We start from the raw sequence: 15,854 nt of genomic DNA on the forward strand, positions 1-15,854 counted from the left end.
TGCAGCAACCAGTGTTCCCGTAGCTGGGCTTGCGGGGTAGCAAGCAGGCATTAATATGCTTCAGCCAACCCCTTCCACGGTTCGTTACGTAGCTTCTTAGGCCCGATAAGCTCGCCTGGGGACCGACAAGGAGAGGCTCTCTCTCTCAGGTCTTCGCAGCAAATCTATTTTAAATTCTCGTTCCGCCACGGTCTTCCTCGAGCATCGCCGGGGCGAAGAGGTGTTTTCGCCAGCGTCGGTAGCGTAGCATATTAATTTCCGATAAATCAACCCACCCCCGCGGGCGGTAGCGTATCCGCACCCCCTCCCCCCTCTCCTCTTGTCCCCGTTCTCGCCGTTTTATCAGAGCCACCGGCAACGCCAAGCCGCAGCAGCGCGATCCGATCGCCGTATCAGAATCTCATTTAGCGGGGAAACGGTTTCCACGGCCGCTTTATTTTCCTTACGTTCGCTCCTCCTACCACCACTGAGGAACGAAGGAAGATCGGCTTTCCCAGGGCCGGTCTCTGCGACGATCGCGTTCGAATTCAGCAACGCAAGCGTTCGCCATCCCCCCAGAGAAAGAGAGAGGAGGGGGGGGGTGTCGACGTTGAAACGACGATGGATCCTCTGCTCTGCGCGACAAGCGCCGATGGAACCGTTCCCCTCCCGCTATACCCAGACTTCAACCTCGTAATTTAATGAAAGTCCGCCGCGAGAGCGCAGTCATTTAGGTCGGGAGAGAGCCGCTTTTATGGGTTCCGAGCCCGATCGGGATATTTTAAGGCACTCGGATCGTCGGAGATGAGGCTTTTTCAGATTTCCGGGGTTCGCAAGTGCTCAATTTAGGATAAGGGGTCAACGGTGTTTTTTTTGGTCTCGCTCCGCTCCCCGATGAGTTGTGACACTTCTCACGAAAAATAGGGACCACCCTGAACTGCCCACGCGTGTCGCCGATTTGGAAAATATTTCTAGAGGAAGGGAAGTTACATTACTCATTCTTGCCAGTAGAATCATCCCTTATCGGCTATACGTCAAGATATATGCAAGCTTCTGTGTAAGTATGCGCGATTGTCTAACGAATTTCTGAGAGAGTACCATTTACATGGAGCAGGTAGTTTTATGGTTTCAGAATCGAATGGGTTTATTTTATGGCTATTTGTTCCGTCCTCAACGGACTTTCTAAACTGCCCTTTCCTGGCATTCACCAAAACAGCTGTTTAGATTCCTTTAGTCAAACTAGCTGCAATTTCTTCAAATGGGCGTTGTCCCTCTAATAATATTAGTTTTTATTATGTAGAAAATCAAATTATCGAAATCAATGCCGTCGAACCGTCCGGCAATAAAACAATTAATACGCGTGCGTTCAATGGGACATCTGGCATCTCCTCAAGCGACCCTACGTCTACGACGGTCCGCCCATTCATATCTACTTCGGTCGCCAGCTCGGGGTACCTGATGTACCGACATTTGTCTATTCTTTCGGGTTTTCCGCACCAGCCAATCAGCCGCTAGTCATTCAACTCAGCGTATAAAAAGGGTAGACATCAGTTCGAAAAATCACTTCGCAAATACTTCGCTCAAGTCACGCCGATCACTTAGTTCGCATCAATTCGATTCAAACTCGCGCTCCCCACGCTGCTTTTCTGTTTGGTCTTTCGACCTTGTCAAGTCCAGCAGAACCGTCGCATCGATCGGCCGCTTACACGATCTGCGACACAAGTCTACTCGATAACATTGTAAATACATCATTGTTAAAATAAACGATTCAACTAGAAACAGCTGTCCTTCATTAATTTGACGCACAGCGGTACCAGAATATCGTCAAAACGTAACCGGATGTACAACCCGGTTAGATTCTAAAGAGTCGCGGTATTACGGTACCTGTAGGCTCATCGATCCAGCCTGCTAACACTATAGAATCCTCGAGAATACAGTTTTTCTTGCTCATGGGGATGGAAAAGCTCATACGTGTCGATATCTTGGATGATATTGCTGAGATATACTTAGGAGTTTTGGAGTTAGCGATGGATTACGAGCTTTTGCAAAATCGTTCTAGTAATTTCCACTTGCAGAGTCATCACTGATGCGCAAAGAACAGCATAAATATTATTCTGAACTGTCTAACAAATTTCAGTCCCAGGGACGTATCGACGCAGTCAGAGGCAGAGGTTTCTTCCGGCATCCTCTATATTCATGTTTTATTCGCGCCCCGTGCAGACACAAGGGGATGGCGAAGCTTAAATAAAGGAAGCCGCGGGAGGTCTTTGGAGCTATCACAGTATGCCGGCCACGTCGGAGATCCACGAAATCTCATTCTCAAAGACACGATTCGATCTTCCGAAAGAGGGGGAGAGACCCACGGCGAGTAATGGTCGCGGAAAGGCTTCGTTAATGCTCCGGTTGCGATCCTGGAGGATTCGACGGAATCGAACCGACGGGATCGTAAATCACGAGCACCGTGAACAGAGAAAATAAATGTCCTGTCTGACTCGCGGTCGAAAGAGTCCGCGGCGGGAACAATTTGCGATTAACTTGCGCGACGTATGGGAGCTGGGACGTGTGGGCAGAAATCCCTTGTCATTCACGATCCTCTGGATCTGAGGAGTCACGGCGATTCGACAGAGACAAGATCTTGGTCGCATTCATCAAAGTTTGGTAAGGTTCAGGAAGCTGGAATGCTCTGGCATTGTAGATCTAAATACGATCTTTCTTCGGAGATTATTTTTCTTGGTTATGTTACACATTTGAACTGGGTTTGAAGAGATTCTGAAAGATTCTAGGATTTGGTGATAGGTTGTTGGTAAGTACTCTGGTTATATCTGGATATGATTTAGGTTAAACTTCACCTCGGTAACCCAGAAACTTTTACCTTTTCTTATATACAGGGTGGTTGGTAACTGGTGGTACAAGCGGAAAGGGGGTGATTCTACGCGAAAAAGGAAGCCGAAAATATAGAATAAAAATTTTTCGTTTGAAGCTTTGTTTTCGAGAACATTGAGTTTGAAAATGCAGCCAATGCGCGTGTATTTCGATAGGAATTGTCTGCCGCGTCTGACCATGACCTACCAATTCTACTTCCTACGCATACTAAAGCACGCGAACCCGACGGATCTTTAAATTAGATTTTCTCGAAAACAAAGCCCTCGAATCACCCCCTTTCCGCTTGTACCACCAGTTACCAACCACCCTGTATAATCCTGTAGACTTTGACGAGAAAATGCCAGAAATCTAAGTTTTCACGTAAGGTATGTACTAGTTCGAAAGTTAGGCGCGTTTAAAGTTGGCCGATCGGCGACACCTGACTTAGGCAAAATCTTCGTTAGACTGTAATTCAATGAAGTTCTAATGAATTTCTAAACATCCTTGGGTCGAATTGAACCCGGCAAAGTCTATTCCAATTCCCATTTAAATCTGAGGTTCCTCTATCTAAATAAATTCCGCTTTCTTATTAAGTTGTGATTGGATTTAACCCGGCCTAGATTTAACCCGATTAGACCTGATCGAGGCACCCTTAGGTCCAAGTTGGGCAAGTTCCGGGTCCGGGGTAAATCCTAGTTAGGTCGAGATTAAGGCTTGGTTAGATACAACTCGGGTTCCCCGCGAGGAAGTGATTAACGAGTCGGGTTAAGTAAACCGTTTAATCGCGTAATCGATGATCGCGGGGACCGCGCGTAATCGACGCGAAGAAATTCCGGGATCCCGGGGTTAATTTCGCAAAGAGGAGGTATAGCAGGAATAGCAAGAGGGCTAGCTTTTAACGACCGCTTTGTTATCGATTTACACACGGGAAAGTTTCGCAACAGCGTCGCGGCCTCGGCTCGGCGAAACTTTGTCTGTCCGACACGGTGGAATGGTTCCTCTGCCTGCGATTCCGATGTGGTAATGTTGATCGATCTTCGTTTAGAAGTTTTTCGTGCCTCGCGTATCCGCGCCCCGAGTAAGATCCTGTTCTGCACAGGGGAACCCGCGATTCTTCTCGCAATTAATCGATTCTCGCGAGGACGAACAGCGCAACGACGAGCAATTACGCGAGATTCTGGCAAACTTTGAGGAACAGGATCCACGGCGGGATCGCGAGATAGAAAATGATTCGCGTATCCGACCGAACGACGCGAAAGCTGCCGAACGATCCTCCGCTGAAATATTCTCCTGGAAATCCTTGCCTTGGCGTTCGAACAAAAATCTATTTCGTTGAAAGCCAGCTGGCCTCTTTATTCAAACAAGAAACGACATACGTATCGGTCGAACCGCGTGCATAACGCGAGTACCTCTCCCTTTCTCTCTCTCTCTCTCTCTCTCTCTCTCTCTCTCTCTCCCTCTCTTTATTCTTCCTCCTGCTCCCACTGTGTTCGACAACACAATACCCTGCTAAAACAAGAACCAGGGAACGCGATTGTACGTGTACGCGCGCCGCCGCGACGTGCTACAGAAAATTCGAGCAACCGTGAACAGGGTGATGACTAGGTTCTTTCGAGCAAGAATTTTCGTAAAATATTCTGCCGCGTTAGCCGACTCGCAGCCGAGTCAGATACCATAACTGTCCACGCACGGTTTTCGAGTGGCGAGCAGAAGTCGACGCTCGCAACCCTCTTCTGACACCGGCCTCGAGACTAACGTCGAGTCCTCTTTCCTCTTGATCAAACAACTAACCCCCGAGAAAACCACGACGCGACGCTCAAACGACCCCGTAAAGACTGCCGGCCGACAAGTTTATGATATTCAACTCGACTCACTGATACGCTTCTATCTGTTCACTTTAACACCGTTCTTCTACGACGACGCCCCCGCCATCGAAATTACAGAATCGTTATTTAGGGTGAGAAGTTGCTGATGTTTGAGATGCTGTAACTCCTTGAAAAAAATATCGGAGAAACATCTAATTAGCCTCATTTTAAAGAGTGGTATTGGTTTTCTCTTAGAATAATTTTTTACTAACATATAAGCGATAAAGTGTAGACTTTCTACTGTACTCTCAGTGGCGCACTTTCCATGTTTGACAAAACATCACATCACATTTTTTTATTGCATTACAAAACAGACACTTCAATCTTGAAAACCAAGGTGCTTTCAGTAACGAGAAAAATTTTTTCGTCTTCGTAGAGTCTTCCGAGTCTATAAAATTCCAAAATGTATCTACCTTTCGATTTACAACCCCCTACCTAGTCTACAAAATTTGTAACAGACCAAACAATATAGACGTACGAGAGTAGAGGATTTATCCTTTAAGATGAGCCTAAGTAGATCTCTCTGCGATTTTTTTCAGGGAGGTACAACAACTTAAACATCGACTACCATTTACCCTGAATTGCTGACCCCGTTTTGATGGTAGCTCATTATCGATCAACCTGCTCGGGAATTTTGCGATAAACGAAGAATCCAATGAAATGTAACTACAATGGAAAAAAATTGAAAAGAACGGCTCTCTTGATTCTGGTAAATCGGAAAGTCCTAATTTCGGAGGGAAAACTTCATTCGGCTTCGAGAGAAGCTGCAAATAGTCCGGCTATCAATTTTCAAGGTGTTCTCTTCGTTAAAGAGCCGTGATTCGAAACGTTCCGTTCCGTTCCCTAGCGAGTTTAATGCAGATTGCTGCTTTAATGGGGAACAATCGACGCTATTATCGAGATGGATTTATGCTGCACGCGCGCTGGCCAATTTGTAGAGCGAAGTTTGTCCTCCACGAACAGGTTGCGTTTATTAGGCAGAGAAATAGAGAGGAATGGTGCATCCAATGGCGATATCGCCGTTGCAGCATAACAAATGTCTGTTGTTTAAACATTTCCGCGCTTGGTACGCCTTGAGAATAATAGCGGGCAGATTATGCACCTGTAACTCGATGCTTTTTTATTTAGAGGGTCGACAAACCATTTCAAGACGCGTTTCGATATCTCAATAATAATCATCCAATTGCCACTAGGTTTATTCATGAACGGCAATCAACAGAAAAATCTGAGCATAGACTGAGATTACTAGACTGCGGATCTTCACGCATTTCGAGCTTTTTAAAATTTTCGATAAGAATTCTATACTACAAATTTCAATAGACTTGTACTTATTTTCAATTCATAAGGCCAGTACTACTCAGAATAAAATTCTATTTCATCGCACATCCTCAGGGTTTAACCACCAAGATGGAAAATGACAGAAATGTCTGCAGTACAGTGATTGCAATAGAAACGAAATCCAAAGAAAAGGGTGGAGTAGTATACGAATAGATTTGGAAGGAGAACAGATTTCTTTAACGATTTTTCGTAATAAAATATTTCTTTCGATTCGTCGAATTTTTTTGCCACAGTGTCCAGTTAATGTTGCATCCGTTGAAGTAAACTGAATCGACGGTAGACACGTCCAGGAAAAATCGGGAGCAGTAACATTCCAATTTCTCAGATCGACGTGCGGAACTTCGAATACGCGGTTTTGCATCGCGAACACGTCCAACACGCATCCTCCCTCCCCCACCGCGAAATTATGTTGTCCGTGTTGTTTGCTTTGCCGTTCTACACTGACAATGTAAACCACGTCGAGTGCTGTGTGACGCGGAAATATCACGTGCGTGGACGCGTGCTTGTGGCCATGCCAACACGCAGTCCAGCCGCCCAAGAATGGAAAATCAACATGGTTCCCAGGCTGAATCGTTGCTTCGAGCAACGGCGCACACGTATTTCGCGAGGCTATCGCGTTTAAGCCGGACAAACACCGAACAATCACCGAGAAATGATAACTTCTTTCAGGCGAGTCGCGTGTCCGACGTCGCGTGACCATCGCGTGACAACAACGCCGCTCGATTGAAACGTTCCGCGATCAATAACCGAACCACGGCTTCTTATTCATTTACCGAAACGATTCTGCGGAAATTCAAGAGCGTCTCGAGCCACTGGAATGACTAGACCGTGGTGAAATGTAGAACAGCGAAGATATCGAAAGAATTGAACAGTACTGTTACATTATTTTCAATGTACATATTCAAATTATTAAAACACATTTTCATTTAAGTTCTGTTTCATACAGTTGATGCACACATTTTTATTTTGCACAAAGGTGTAGTGATTCTCAAAGAAGCCTAAGTGTTGCTTTTACATCATATTTTTCTATATAATTGTTTTCTTCTTTTTTTTTTTTAATCACATAATCTTTTATCTTGATATTTTCAATAAACCGTAGATTTTTGTGCCTGCATTGTCATATATATATAATCATATACAGGGTCATCCGTTTTTAAACGGCCAAACGTCAACCAGCTATAGAGGACCCCAAATGGAACAACTTTCACCCCTAACACTTTTTTTGATTCGAAGTTATTTCATTCAGTCTCCACGGCGTGCCCCATGTCAAAAAAACCAAGATCCAAAGGTCATACAAAAAAGTTGACTTAATAAAAAAGATGCCCCTATTTATTTTAAACCAAACAAAGGAAAAATCATCAAGATACATAATTGCAGTCCTAATATATTTAATCTTAAGTGAACGCAAAAAATGACGGGTTTTTGCAATTATCTAAAAATCAAGACCGAATCAAAAAAAGTGTTAGGGGTGAAAGTTGTTCCATTTGGGGTCCTCTATAGCTGGTTGACGTTTGGCCGTTTAAAAACGGATGACCCTGTATATAAAACGTTGATCCTACACAAAACACGTGCAAATATGTAAAAAGCACATAAAATCGCATTTTAGAAAAATGTACGAACACCATCGAATAAAAGTTCCACTTTCTATAAAATTAATACACAGAAATTCGTAAACCGATCAAAATTTCTCCGAAACAATATAAAAGGTTCGATCACTGGCTTCAATTTTTCATCGTTAAGCTGTAAGCTTTGAAAGCTCGACATAGGAAATAAAGACTGAATGAAATGAGAGTAACATCAAAAATGAGAAAGCAACAATGAAATATTTATCTCCCCTGAAATACAACGAAAGCCTCGATAATGTAACGAAATTTTCCGCAATTCCATTTTCCGTGATCATGAAAATTTACGTTCGCGCAAAGAACCGCAGTCTATCCATCGTTCTTTACTCCAAGTTACTGCAACAAAATGCATAAAGTCAGCGGGGCCAATTGGACAAGGGATTGCGTCGGATGCTGGTCGTCTATCATCGCTAGTAATAGTTAAAAACGGAAGGAAATTTACACGTCGATAAATAAATGGGACGTCGGGGAGACGAACGGCGTCGGGAAACAAGTCGCGAATGACCGAAAGGAACACGCGTTTTTGAAAAACCGTTGGCGTTAACGATTCTTTATCTGTTTTTCACCGGCACGGCGATGGCTCGTTCAATCTATCGATTCTCCGGCGTTCGGGAACGCAGGTGATGCATCTGTGTGCATCGCGTGAGACGAGAGAGCGCATCGACGGTCACTTCGTTCCCATAACCCGTCGTTCTGTAAACAACATTCCATTACGTTTCCACTCGTCTCAAAAGACTACAGTAGTGCTCACATAACGCATTATCCGCCGACGATTATTTTATAATTCTTTTGAGATCTATGCTGTGGATATTTTAATAGATCCTTCAATAGTGTAGGGTTATGAATGTGACACTGTGTTAGTGTAATTGTTTAGAGTGACCGTGGTCGCGACGTCGTGGCGCCAACGTGTTTGGGTCCGGCTTGAAAGGGAGTCTGTTTTGGCCGAAGTATGAAAGAAGAGTGTTTGGGTCTCGGTGACAGGAATGAAGTGTTTAGGGGCGCCAAGCGCAGGGCGTACGTGACTGATTGGGTTTTCCGAATGGACGTGAGGCTGATACAGAGAGAGTGCGCGTGCGAGAGAGGAAAAATGAAAGTGGGCCTTAAATGAAAGGGACGAATGCGAGGGACGCTGTGTCAGTAGAGCGAGAATCAGAAGAGCGAGAGTCAGTAGAGCGCGAATCAGAAGTTCGCCGTCGCTCTCTCTACGGCGCGTCTCTACGCGGATTTCCGCCCGGATCCCGATGTTCTACGCGTCTCGAATTTTTTCCAGACCGTTGCCGTCGGATCGTGTCGGACGATACGATGCGAAACGGTCGCGGCTCCCCACCGTGAAGACGTACCGAAGTTAACGCTTTACTTGATCAGAAATAGACGGCAGCGCGGCCCCCGCGAATCCGCGACGTCGCGTTTAACCCGGCGACGTACAACCGTCCAAGGACGATCACGCTATCCGACCGGATTCGCGTTTATTCCGGCAACGCTATGTCGTCGTCCCTGGCTGGCACTTACCAATCGGCAACAGCGAGCTGGAGCGGCTAACCGACAGCAATTCCCCTCTACTGTCCCTCGAGCCTTGGCAGCACTTTACGACAAGGCTTGGGTGTTTAAGCAATCGTTTTGATACTACACGCGACTACGGCCAACGCAACAGTGATTCGATTCGTGGTACCTCTGCAACGTGGAAGCGACGCGTTCCCCACTGTCCTCATCTACCCCCCTCCCCATTAGCTACGCACCCCCTATGCGACGCCCCCCCTTGAGGTTTTCCGCAGCTTCCTTGATGGGAAACTAGGATCCGGGCCTCCCGGGCCCGGCTAAGGTCCTGCAAATTCGCACCGCGCTCAAAAGTGGAGCGACGCTCAAACGCTTCATTCGGCGCTCACTCTATTCAGACCGTCTCAGGCAGAGCGCTCGCAACTATTCCCTTGCGTCGGGACTGCCAGAGGGCAGCCTGGCCTCTCGTTATTAGCGTGGGGATACGTCGGCAATTTTGCCACGTCACAATATCTAATAATTTCATTTGCGACTATTGTGTAAAAGATTTTCACGTTTCAAGTTGCCTCTGCGCAACTGTTAAGAAGCCTATTAAATTTGTAAAATTTCGGAACCGGGAGTCTAATCCTTGTGTTATGGTTGCATGACAGAGCGAGCATGAGTCATGCGAATGTAGGTGTAACAGATTTAGCAAGTGAGCACTACTCTGTATCTGGCGAGTGCAGGCTTGCCGTGCGATTTCTTACGCGATATAGCAAGCATTATAGTTACTCGCACGCAGCTCGGTCCAATGGAACACGTTTCCCATGATTTCCTTGCGCGCTCGTAACTCTGTCAAATATATCTGGTTTATTACATTCTCGCCCCGTATATCACGGCCCGATAACCATTACGGCCATTCTTCTACCGCACGCTATCGAATAACATGTGTTTTAATCAAAATTTACCACTGATTGGAGCCGAACGAACCGCGGTATAAACTCCTGCTAACCCTCTCGCGAAAGACACTCCGGGCCCATTGTGGCTGTTTACGCGTTCGCTTCGATAACAATAAAAAACAATCATCTCCGGTCGATAATAACGAATACTGAACTCCCGGGGAGCACACACGAATTCGACTCTTATCTGATACGCGTGTGTGCGCGCGCGCGCAACCCCAACAAGTAGAAACGACCAGCCGCGATCAGACCCGCCAGCCAAATCCAATTAAATCCGAATTTAATTTCCTTGCATCAAAAAATTCCATTGTGAGCCCTGTCAATGATACAACAACGCCTTTTTCAAGTCTCTACTTTAGGATCGCTGTCTCAGGTGCGAAGTAGCTCATGTTCGAGATGCTCCATTATACACTCATTACCTAGTATAAACAATTTTTCAGTCAGAAAAAAATTTAGATATACAAAAGTGGAGGCTTTACCGTTTAAGAGAAGCCTAAGTAGATTCGAATTTTTTCAGAAAGTTACAAGAACAGCGAGTATACGCGTAGATGCGTGACAGCGATCAGTAGTATCGGCCAGCAGCGGTCAGACGCGCTAGTCTAATCCAGTTGATGATACAACACTTTTTTAATTATTGCACGCTGTATAAAATGCACCGGTAGGGAAACAGTATTTTCGTTCTTACGATAGAATTCAACTTAAGAATGTTTAATCGCCGAATCTAAGAAACAGAATCTAAAAGTGTAATTATCGGCTAAAGAACTCAGAAAAGGGTAAGAACAAAGCCTCCCCTGTTCTCGAAGTGGAATGAACCCTTTAATCGGCAGGCCCGCGATAAGGCCACAACAAATACAATTACCTCTCCCGCCGGGGCCGATTAAAAAGAGTTTGATAGTTCGGCAAGAAATTGAAGTTTCGAGCGGGCCTCGTTAAAATTAACGTCCAAAGGCTTCTTGCTCGGGGGTCCGTCTATCCGTTAATTTTCTCATCAACGTTCTACGCGACGGTGTGTTCGCGAGACGACACGCGAATCGCGCAGAAGTTGGAATGAGAGATTCGCGAATGGAATGAAACGGCAATGGTGCCGCGACAGGGAGCGAAAGGGCACTCGTTGCTCGGGCACGCAAGTGGCCACTCCAACGGTCCACTAAAATTCCGAAAAATGTTTTCCGTCCCCGGCCATAAATCCGTTCCGGGAGTACTCCGCTAATAGTACACGGTGTAATGTGTCCCTTGCCGCGGGTGTGTAGCGACATCCGTCGCGTGTGTCACGCATTAATCCACTTCAAAGTGGAAAGGACCGCCGTCACGAGCAGAGTTTCCCCGGATGACGTACTGTTTCCCCGAAATATAGGATATTCCCATTGATCAGTTGGCGGGAGCTCGCGCGATAGACAGTGAGAGGGAGCGAGAGGCGAAGGCAGCGAGTCAGAGGTGTCCCGTCTTCGCTACGGCAGCCATTGTCAGTGATAACGCGGCGTATTAATGGATAGCGATGGCATCGAGGTCGATACGCACGTCAGGTATCCAGAAATTAAGTTCCGGTGACCATCTTAATTATTTTCATTATTAGTTCACCGACCTTTTCTGTTTTTCATTTTTTACTATTCTCAAACCCCTGCAAAGGGTCTATTTAGCTTTACACATACCTAGCAACAATGTGTACTCGTTTGACGCCTCGTTTTCGAAATAATCGAGTTTAAAGATCCGACGGGTTCGCGTGCTTTAGTACGTGCAGGAAGTAGAATGGGTTGGTCATGGTCAGACCTATCAGACGACTTTCAAAGCTTCGAATAAACAAATGTTATAGAAAATTTTTTCTTACTTTTTTTGTAGGATCACCACCCCTGGTTGTACAACGATTTCCACCACATGCTTCCTCGAGAGTGCACTGATCAAATTGATTTTTATTGTGGATGATACGACGTTGGAGGACCTTCAAGATGATGACATTTGATTTTAGCAACAATATTCGTCAATGAAACTTCCATTCTGAATGAACTGGAGGAATTGACAACTGACAATAAGATCAGGGCTCGAACCTACTTTTAAGGAACTCGATCTCATTGGCGCTAATGGGGCCCGAAATAGTAGGTCCAATGACGAGTCTGCTAATGGGGCACCGTTAAGGCAAACGTATAGAATCGTTATGGCCACGGGTAGCCCGCGTGAGTGATTAGTTTGACCTGGCGCGTTACGTAGCGTCCCGTCGCGTCGAGCCGCGTATTGGCTTCCTGAATATTGAACGGAAACGGGATTACATATTCCGGTGACGGTTCCACGGGTTTTGCGGCGGCCGATATCCGTGCTTTTTGCCCGCGTTAACCCGGGCATTTACATTCGAATCGCGACCAGCGCCGCCGACGATTCTTCGTCGCGATAAACCGCTCGTTCCATCTAGTATCCAGTGACGCCACCGTCTCCTCAAATCTCATGCTCTGTCACAAGCTCGTTCGCTCGCTGCCTTTCTTTGCCGATCAGTTCATGGTCGTCTGATTCGTTTCTAACGATCGAACGAATATGTCAAATAGAGATTTTCTGCCTCAAAATCTCCGTTCTATGATTACAGATTCTAACAGTTGTTTTGCTTGAAATGATTGGCTCTTTCACAGTTTCGTAATTAAATCTATTTACTAATACAATGGTATGTCAAATTGATGCAATCGTACGTAATTTATAGAAAGAGAAGAAAGTCATTTCGACTGGTCAATTTTTCCGCTGAAGGAGCACAACTGTGATAGGATGAGATAAGATTAAGAAAAAATTACTTGCATCGTTCACAAATGATAAATTGACATGCTTGGCTCCTTCTCGAAAAGCAGTAAACATTATGTTAAATCGATACAGGGAAGAATGAAGATGAAAATATATGTGCTAATAAATGGGGAAGATAATTTCCCTGACAATTTCACTAAACGCATATCACCTGATCTCTGGTACTTTTAACAACAAATCGACCGGAAGAATCAAGAATTCTTGCCTGTAATTCAGCTTATTCAGTTCATGAAAGTTCCCATAAAATGGCGAGGCGAACCCGGCCCCGATATTTGTGCAAGATTGTACAGATTATTTGGTATTATTATGCGGTAGTTCTCCAGTTAAAATGATCTGACACTCGTCGAGCGTATCGCGATTTGAACGAGCATAGTCCAAGGGTTAAGATCGCGACCCCAGGTTCGTGGCTCAAGACGAGGCGTTATTCAAATGAACCATAAGATGGCTTATCTGATCGGAACTGCGATCGTGTAACCAGGCATCGCGATCTCAGTGTGATACATTATGACGCATGGTTATTGATACAAACTGCCTAGATACTGGCGTCAAAATATATTACGTGGCAAAATTATTCCACGCTGATATCGCTCCTAGATCACCGAATTAGATACCGTTGCTCCTCTAACGGGGACCTGAAAATATTTCGTCCACCATATCGCACCTACCAGCTTCAATAATGCTGATGTATTAAACAAATTTTATTAGCCTGAATAAAGAAAGATTTATGTTTTCATTTTTCAAATTTTTATCGGTGCAAAGTATTTAATAACAGCCGCCGTACTCTCGGTTATTATTACACTGTTATTTCTGTTTGCGCATTTCTACGTACACTCTATTTGTGCATTCTCATTGTTATTGACAATTTATATTTGTTCTGTAATTTTTTATTGTCAGCAAGTGGTATTTGTCACTCGATCCAATATTTACCAAATGTGTGCTTTTTCAAATAACTATTCGATAGCATTTTGTATTGTCCGAGTGAACATCGTGGCAAAATTGCCTGTTGCTGTTATTTATATTTAGCCATTAATACGCGTAAACATGCAATGAATACAAATTCCCTGCTGAATGTCTGACCACATCAGGATATTCTACTTGTTTGTCCGTTACAGAAATATTTTATTGAATCTCTGAGCACAACAAGACCTTTTATTAATCGCCTGTCAATGTCTATGCTACTCTACTAAACGTCCGACTGAGTCAGCATATTCTACTAACCAATCAAGATCCGCTGACAGTCCAAAAGTCTTAAAATAAATTTTCGAGAACAACAAGCGCCCAAAAAGTTTTCTAGAACCTCTCGAAAACACGATCTCCCGCGAACTTTTGAGAATCCGTGGTCCTGGAGCCGTGCCACGCGATCCTCGGTAGCGTGCGAATTCAAATTAAAGTGTTCGCCGAACCGGCGAGGGAATGTTATTGCGAAAACAGCGGGAGTTCACGGGAATTTCCGTCCGGCGGCGTGCCGAGGGCAATTTTTCGACGCGTTCCGGTTTGTTTGCTCTGCGGATAATTAGATTACACCCGCTAGATTCATCAATGCTCTGTTGCAAGTGGAAACGCCGAGCACTGGTCAGACGCGTCGGGCTCATTCGGCTCGAAGCCCCATCGCAAATGTACATACTTCGTTCACGATTGTTATTTATTTTCCAGCGAGCAATCAACAGCTTTCTGGCTCCGCAACCAGTCGTGAAACGTTCAGCCAGCATCGTTGTAATAAAATATTTACGACAACCGAATATCTCCGGGCACGAATAACGAGGTTTTGACAAAGCAGCGCGACTGAAAATCTGCATGTAACGCGCACAGATAATAGAGAACCGCGCTCGCGAATCAATAATCTACGAAATCTGAATATCGGGAATGGTCGAATAAATGTAACGGATAATCTATAATAAACCGCCTCGTGACTGAAAAGAATACATTAAACAGAATTTCTGTCGGCTTCTACCGTGATTTACATTACAAATTCGTGGAGCTTTACACTTTTTCGAAGAACCGGACGAACGCGTGAAAACGAAGGAATAATCATTCGTCTCGAACATGCTTCGATTATTCGAACGCAAGCTACTATTACGACAACCCATCGCAATTTTTTCGCGTTCCATTCCCTGGACCGAACTCCCACCGATTGTTTATTAATAATTTCCCCGGGGCTCGCGGAGCTCGATACACGCCCACTTATTTATCGATACGATTCCCAGGTCTCTTTTAGAAATTGCAGAAATTGCTTCGTCCAGGTCGAACGATGACAAATGTCTGTCAGCATAAAAGGCTAGGGAAACTCATTAACCGTAGCAGTCCCGGTTGATGACTCCGGGGGACTATCACTATTATCGGAAGCACCCGAGTTAACTACGTTCGAGGATCCTAGGTGTCGACCTACTCTGTACACAAGCATAACTACTTCCTCACGGGCTTTTGTTCCTCGAGCTGTTTCCTTCAGCCTCCAGCCCCGGCAGCCGTTCTTCCATCAATCATTTCAGTTTCGCGCAAGATTCGCCCATTACGCTCGCGTTTCTGTCGCGAGCGCACCGTTTCCGCTCGGATTCAGCCTTCGATACTCGCAGCGTGCGAGTCGAGCGTGTACAATAAATCCTGGATCGTCCAGGCAAACCGAAGATCGTTGACCGAACCGGGCTCGAACGATTTTGACCGGAAACAGAAAAGATCGGCGCCCTTCAAGAGGAAGCAGCGTAATTGGAATTTGAAGAAATCGGATTTTATTTGTTGGATTTGAAAGCCTCGTACTTTCTAAACGTTTTGATAAAAAAATTCATGGAGATAGACATAGAATTACGGAAGTTATGGGACTGAATGTAACCTCATGCGCTGGTGAGGTGAATTTGATCCAACAGCAGACTTTTGATTTTAATAGTAATATTTCTTGGTGTAATAATTTAATATTAACGACTTGTATACACACTATTTGTTCGCTACAGTTTTCTTTCGATATAAGGCGATGCCTCGGGACCGGCTTT

At 45.1% G+C, this 15,854-nt stretch overlaps 1 protein-coding gene and 1 long non-coding RNA gene across 4 annotated transcripts in view; one reads left to right on the forward strand and one right to left on the reverse strand.

The window, feature by feature from the left end:
• Positions 1-15,854, reverse strand: part of LOC143354055 (zwei Ig domain protein zig-8) — a 219,827-nt gene that overhangs the window by 200,570 nt on the left and 3,403 nt on the right. The gene's annotated exons all lie outside the window — the stretch shown is intronic.
• The window catches only part of LOC143354071 (uncharacterized), a 198,565-nt gene that overhangs the window by 21,072 nt on the left and 161,639 nt on the right, over positions 1-15,854 (forward strand). The window lies entirely within an intron of this gene.

The sequence above is a fragment of the Halictus rubicundus genome, chromosome 1, assembly GCF_050948215.1.
Source record: "Halictus rubicundus isolate RS-2024b chromosome 1, iyHalRubi1_principal, whole genome shotgun sequence".
Taxonomy (NCBI): domain Eukaryota; kingdom Metazoa; phylum Arthropoda; class Insecta; order Hymenoptera; family Halictidae; genus Halictus; species Halictus rubicundus.